The following is a 7,514-nucleotide window of genomic DNA, read 5'->3' as shown; positions in this document are numbered from 1 at the left end:
GCCAGGCCTCCTGCATTGGGAGCTTGGAATCTTAGCCATTGGACCACCAGGGAATTCCCTTGAGTAAGTTTTTTAATATGTTTCCCCAAATGTAAGATAGAAATACTACCTTTCTCATATGATTTTTGTGATGATTCAATGAGTGGATGTACAAAAAGTCCTCAGAATAATGACTGGAACATAGAAAGTAGTATGTAAATATTAGCTATTATTCAAATGTGTTTTCTTCTTCTTTCTCCCATTTTATATATGGGGAAAGGGAGATCCCAAAAGACAAAGATTTTGCTCAAGGCCATGTAGCAATCACCTAGGCTGGGCCTAGAACTAAGGACTTCTGATCCTAGCGCAGTATTTAATTCATCTCCCTAAATGTCCTGCAACCAACCACCAGGTGCAGAGTTCCCTTGGGAAAAATGTCAGACTCCAAGTCCTTAGGGTGTTATGAAAGCTCCCTGCCTCTGCTCCTGGTTGGAGAACCAGGCTACCGCACACTGTCCTGCCCAGTTAGGTCTCCGTGGCTGTACAATTGAGGAAGAAGAGGGCTTTGTAATGAATAATATGAAATTTGGGGAAGTACCCTGCAAAGAATCCTGCAGGCAAAAATATGTCTGCTAATGTTTAGGAAATCAAGAAGTACAGAAATCATAAGGAACCAACACCAAGGATCTTAGCTACCAGAGACACAAAAGTGGGTGATTCACAGGAGGATATCTGAAGCTACACCCCAAATCACCTGCTGCCTGCGGAAGCTATAGCTTGGTCACCACTGATAGAGTAACAATAACTTCTCCTTGCCTCTGCCTTGCAAATCTCACATGCACACCTCTCATTTGCAAGACCCAGTCTAGAACCATGCTGTCAAAGGAATCTGGGAAATGTAATCCTAAGTCTTCCAGCCTCCAAAATATAAGGAAAGTGAGGATGAATCTTAGATGGAAGTTAGAATGGTACTGAGATGCCAACAACCTGGTATGGTCTATCCCTTTGGCTAGTCAGTGAAATTCATACACATTTGCTGTCTATATTTAACTTTCAAACAATAGTAATGTTCTCCTTGATACAATGCAATTGTTATAGGCTGAACTGTGTTCCCCCCAAATTCATATGATGGGGGCTTCTGCAAAGGCTCAGTGAGTAAAGAATCCACCTGCAATGCAGGAAGCACAGAAGATGTAAGTTCAACCCCTGGGTTGAAAGATTCTCCCGGAGAAGGAAATGGCAGCCCACTCCAGTGTTCTTGCCTGGAAAACCCCATGGACAGAGGAACCTGGCGGGCTACAGTCCAAAGAGTCAGACAACTGAGCGACTAACACTTGAAGGTGGAGCCAACAGAACTGGCTGATGAATCCCAAGTGGAGCGTGAGAAAAAGGGAGGCGTCAGGAATGATTCAGATGTTTTTGGCCTGAACAATTAGGAGAATTAAACTGTCGCTAAACTAAAATAAATCTGGGAGAGGAAAAGGGTGGGAGTGTCCGAGCTGAGAAGTAGATTCAAGGTCTTAGTTTTAGAGATAAATTTTGAGATACCAGTTAGTGATGTAAAGAGAGACACGAAGTAGAAATTGAATCTACAAGTGTGAACTCAGGAGAGAAGATGAGCCTAAATGAATAAATCAGAAGCTGTCAGTGCACCTAAACCCATGAGACTGGAGAAGATCATGTAAGCCAGTGATTCTCCAACAAGATAATCCACTCACTAAAGAAAATTTTGGAAAATTGCCAGAATTTTTTTTTACCTAACTGGGGGTTAGGTAATGTCATGGTGATTAGGTGGGGAGCACTATGAGGCTTTAGTGGGTGGAGCCAGAGCTCCTCAGCATCCTGCAATGGACGGGACAGTTCTGCACAACAGAAATTGTCTCATGTTCCACCCGACTTTCAAATGTCCTATCAGATATTCATTTGATGAAAAATATGCTTATTATTTATCTCAACATAGAGCCTAAATTGATTCTCCACATAAACAGAGTATTCAACATATGCTTTTAATACACATCAAGTTTCCCAGGAACACCATTTCCACGTAATTGATGGAAGAAGGTGTTTTGCCTTGTTCAGGAAATCAACCACGCAGCTTTTCTCTGTATTTGAGATGCCACTCCAGTTCTGCTGGATCCGTCTGCACGTGCAGCTTCAGCAGACACAGTGATTCTGGGAAGCAAGCATCTGATGGTTCCATTAGGACTTCTGGTGAAGTTGTGCAAAATTTTTGCATATTCAAATATATAAACTTTATGCATTAGTTTTCCTCTTGTTTCTCCTGGTAACAGGAAATTCAATTCATTATTCTGAAATTGTGTGTATAGATTGCTATGAGTTTTCTCCATTTGTCCCTTCCAGATCTCTGTTCTGCACCCTGCTCTCTGCCCCAGAAAGCAGACTTTCATACATGACATCAACCGGCTTCCTTGCCCAGTGGCTTCCACTTGTGTTCAACCAAAGGGAGCTACCACTCCCTCATCTTGGTCCTTCAGGCCCAGGGATGAGACACGCCCTCCAGTGCTTCCTCATTTCTTGTTGGTTCCCTTAACTTTGCCCACATCTTTGTCAATAATCCCTTCATAAAACTGAACTCAATTGGACTCGGCTTGAGTGTGCCATCTGTTTCCTGCCAGACCCTAACTGATACAGTAGCTACATTATTTCTGAATTTTATTTCAGGACAGTAAAGGGCAAATTACAAAAGATTTGTTATAAAAAGGAAGTAGATCCAGAATGTGGAACATTCTACAGGGCATTTGAGCTGGTTTCTGCAATAAGTCAATCGTGTGAAAAATAAAGGGAGGGGAAGGACTGCTTGCTGGTAGTGAATAATGTTGAAAGGATACAGTAACAAAATGTAATGTGGAGACCTTTTGTATCCAAATTTAAACAAATTCAAGGTAACAAGATATATCTGAGACGTTAGGGAAAGTGTAAATTATGGACCTGATATTAAATGATACCAAAGAACTATTTTAAATGTGTTAGGTTTGGTTATGGCATTGTGGTTTTGCAAGACAATGGCCCATGTCTTTAAGAAATGCATACTAATTTTGCTTGAATTACAAAAAAAAAAAAAAAGAAATAAAGAGAGAAAAAGAAAAAAGAGATTCACAATGAAGTAAGTAAGAGTAAAATGACATGATGCCTGGGATTTGCAAAGAAAATAGAAAAAGAAAAAAAAGGGATAGATAAAGCAAATGGAGAGAAGTATTATTAAGTATTGAACCCAGATAATAGACACATGATAGAGAAGGAATGGCTACCCAGTCCAGTATTCTGCCCAGGAAATCCCATGGACAGAAGAGCCTGGCAGGCTACAGTCCAGGGGGTCACAAGAATCAGACATGACTTAGCACCTATACGACCATAGCCAATAGATATATAGGAATACACTGTACTATTCTCTCTGTTTTTGTTTGTATGTTTGACATTCTTTATGATAAAACAGTTAAAAAGTAAATTAAATTCAAAGGGTCATTTGATCATTAGGGTTGAGAACCATCGACCAAAGCAGGTAGTGTAAAGAGGTCTGAGACTGGGTCCTGAGCACTTCAGATAGAGGTTGGGAAGATGGAAGGAAAGTGAGGCAGGGAAGAAGAGAAGAGAGAAAGATGTCCCTGTGAAGTCAAAGGAGCTTCAAGGAGGAAATGAACATCTGGGCTGTAGATGAGCAAATATAAGGGCAACTGAGCACTGGACTTAACACGGAGGTCATTTGGTGACCTGATAAGTACAGTTTTGGTGGAATGGTGGGGCAAAATCTGAATGGATTAGAGTCCAGTCGTCCCCGTCTTTCAATACTGCTCTTTTCTCTGCTCCCTGTACAGCACTCCCTGCAGCTTAGGGTAAGTAGACTCACCCTAAGATTAGACAAAGAGAGAGTAAGAGTAGACAAAGTAGAGGGGGTAAAGTCAGTCTTTTGAGATGTTTTGCTCTAAAGTGGATTAGAGAAGTGAGCTGGTACCTAGAAAAAATAGTGTGCTGTCAGAGGAGGGATTTGGTTTGATCTGGTTTTTAAGATAGGAGATAACATGATGTATTTGTAAGCTGCTAAGAAGGAAGAAAGGCAATGCCAAAGAATGCTCAAACTACCGAACAACTGCACTCATCTCACATGCTAGTAAAGTAATGCTCAAAATTCTCCAAGCCAGGCTTCAGCAATACGTGAACGATGAACTTCCTGATGTTCAAGTTGGTTTTAGAAAAGGCAGAGGAACCAGAGATCAAATTGCCAATATCCGCTGGATCATGGAAAAGCAAGAGAGTTCCAGAAAAACATCTATTTCTGCTTTATTGACTATGCCAAAGCCTTTGACTGTTTGGATCATAATCAACTGTGGAGAATTCTGAAAGAGATGGGAATACAGACCACCTGACCTGCCTCTGGAGAAATCTGTATGCAGGTCAGGAAGCAACAGTTAGAACTGGACATGGAACAACAGACTGGTTCCAAATAGGAGAAGGAGTACATCAAGGCTGTATATTGTCACCCTGCTTATTTAACTTATGTGCAGAGTACATCATGAGAAACGCTGGACTGGAAGAAACACAAGCTGGAATCAAGATTGCCGGGAGAAATATCAATAACCTCAGATATGCAGATGGCACCACCCTTATGGCAGAAAGTGAAGAGGAACTAAAGAGCCTCTTGATGAAAGTGAAAGAGGAGAGTGAAAAAGTTGGCTTAAAGCTCAACATTCAGAAAACGAAGATCATGGCATCTGGTCCCATCATTTCATGGGAAATAGATGGGGAAACAGTGGAAACAGTGTCAGACTTTATTTTTGGGGGCTCCAAAATCACTGCAGATGGTGACTGCAGCCATGAAATTAAAAGACGCTTACTCCTTGGAAGAAAAGTTATGACCAACCTAGATAGCATATTCAAAAGCAGAAACATTACTTTGCCGACTAAGGTCCGTCTAGTCAAGGCTATGGTTTTTCCTGTGGTCATGTATGGATGTGAGAGTTGGACTGTGAAGAAGGCTGAGCGCCGAAGAATTGATGCGTTTGAACTGTGGTGTTGGAGAAGACTCTTGAGAGTCCCTTGGACTGCAAGGAGATCCAACCAGTCCATTCTGAAGGGGATCAGCCCTGGGATTTCTTTGGAAGGAATGATGCTAAAGCTGCAACTCCCGTACTTTGGCCACCTCATGCGAAGAGTTGACTCATTGGAAAAGACTCTGATGCTGGGGGGTATTGGGGACAGGAGGAGAAGGGGACGACAGAGGATGAGATGGCTGGATGGCATCACTGACTCGATAGATGTGAGTCTGAGTGAACTCCGGGAGTTGATGATGGACAGGGAGGCCTGGTGTGCTGCGATTCATGGGGTCGCAAAGAGTTGGACACGACTGAGCGACTGAACTGAACTGAACTGAAGAAGGAATCATTAGATAAGGAGAAGAGGAAGATGTGAGAGAGAAAGATAAAGCTATTGTAGGAGGAATGTGCTTGAATAGGAGAGTGCATGTGTTGGTGGGTAGGTTGATGTGGTTGTAGAATGCAGAAGTCATCTTTTGATTGTTCTTCCAGTGAAATAAGAAGCAAGGTCATGAGTTGAGATTGAAGATGGAAAGAAGGCTTTGGAGGTTTGAGAAGACAGAAGGTGTGAGATGGTCAGTTGAGAGTAAAGAAGCAAAGGGACTGGGGAAATGAGTAGCATTACAGGCCCATTTATTGTGAAGTTAGTCAACATCATTGTGTCTTTTTCTCAACCACCTTGAGCCTGGGGTTTGGACTGAAACAGAAATGTATCCAGGCAAGATCTACAGATTCCCCTCTATAGAGGGGAAAGGGGCAAGAAAATAACAGTAATGATGAGACCATGGACCCCAAGAGGTAAGTAAGGTGAAGGGCAATAAAAATGTGGTAGGGTCAATAGGCTGGAGGGCCTAAAGAGCTTAGAAAGTTAATGGATTCAGGATATTTAAGAGAGCCAGAAATATAAGCATGATGGTCAAAACATGGGCTTTAAAATAATGAAAATACCAGCTAGAACATTAGATGGATGAAAAAAAATTTTTAATTAAATATGTGAAGGTTTCTTAGAATTAATAAGTGAATTTAAAAGACTACTGGATACAAGATCAATATACTTAAATGTATTTCTACAAACTAGCAATAAACAACTGGAAAAACGAAACTTAAAAACTATACCATTTTTAACTGCATGAAAAATATTAAATACCTAGGAATAAATCTATCAAAGTTGTGCAAGACCTCAACACTGAAAACTATAAAACTTATCTCAAGAGGAAATTCCCTGGTGGTCCAGTGGTTAGGAGTTTGTGGTCTTCCTGTCTAGGACCCAAGTTCAAGCCCTGGTCGGGGAACTAAGCTCTCACAAGCTGCATGGCCAAGAACGAAAAAGAAGACTTATCTAGAGAAAAATTAAACACAACCTCAGTAAATGGACAGATGTTCCATGTTCATGAATTGGAAGACTCAATATTGTTATCAGTTTTTTCCAAATTGGTCTATAGGTTCAGTGCAATTCAATTAAAATTCCATATGTATAGTATGTGTGTGTGTGTGATTGTGTATAAATTGACAAAGTGAGAGCAAAATTTATATGCTAATTAAAGGACCTAGAATATCCAAGAACTCTTGAAAAAAAGTTGGAAGACTTCCATCAACTTCCAAAAAAGTTGGAAGATTTTGAGATTTATAAAGCTATAATAATTAATACAGGGAGACTTTGGAGCAACAATAGACAAATATGATCACTGAAACAGAATAAAGAGTCTAGAAATGGACTCTTAAGTAGGAAATGGATGGAGGGAGGTTGTGTTTTGTGGATTTATGGGGACGAACCACAAGGACCTAGTTCCAATTAGGATGAGGAATCTCTTTTTTTAACACCTTTCTTTACAAATAAAATGGGCTTCCCTGAGAGCACAGTTGCTAAAGAATCTGCCTGCAATGCAGGAGACCCCGGTTCAATTCCTGTGTCGGGAAGATCTGCTGGAGAAGGGATAGGCTACCCACTCCAGTATTCTTGGGGTTCCCTTGTGGCTCAGCTGGTACAGAATTCACCTGCAATGCCAGAGACCTGGATTCGATCCCTGGATTGGGAAGATCCCCTGGAGAAGGGAAAGGCTACCCACTCCAGTATTCTGGCCTGGAGAATTCCATGGACTGTATAGTCCATGGGGTCGCAAAGTGTTGGACACGACTGAGCAACTTTCACTTTCTTTCTTTACAAATAAAACAGACCAACTTGAACCATCATAAATTGTCTGCCAATGGCACGTGTGAGCAAACTGCAACCAGCCAACCATAAGGCAGGAATGTTGTAGGGGCATCCAAGCAACAGGTGGAAGTTGGGTTCGACAACCTGGGTCTCTTCCTTTGTCGCTCCTGTGTCTGGGTCCCTTTAAGGAATAGCAGGGAGTGGAACTGCATAGCACCTGGGTGTTACCAGAAAAGACCAAACCCATCTGCTGGAAAACTAGCTCAGGAATCTGGCCCTGGTAGAAATAAAGGGGAAGGGACTGATACAGGACAAGAGTCTGGGTCCTTAAGAAA

Source organism: Ovis aries, chromosome 1, assembly GCF_016772045.2.
Source record: "Ovis aries strain OAR_USU_Benz2616 breed Rambouillet chromosome 1, ARS-UI_Ramb_v3.0, whole genome shotgun sequence".
Taxonomy (NCBI): Eukaryota; Metazoa; Chordata; class Mammalia; order Artiodactyla; family Bovidae; genus Ovis; species Ovis aries.
The sequence above is the reverse complement of the archived record's forward strand: the minus strand, read 5'-3'. Positions refer to the sequence as shown.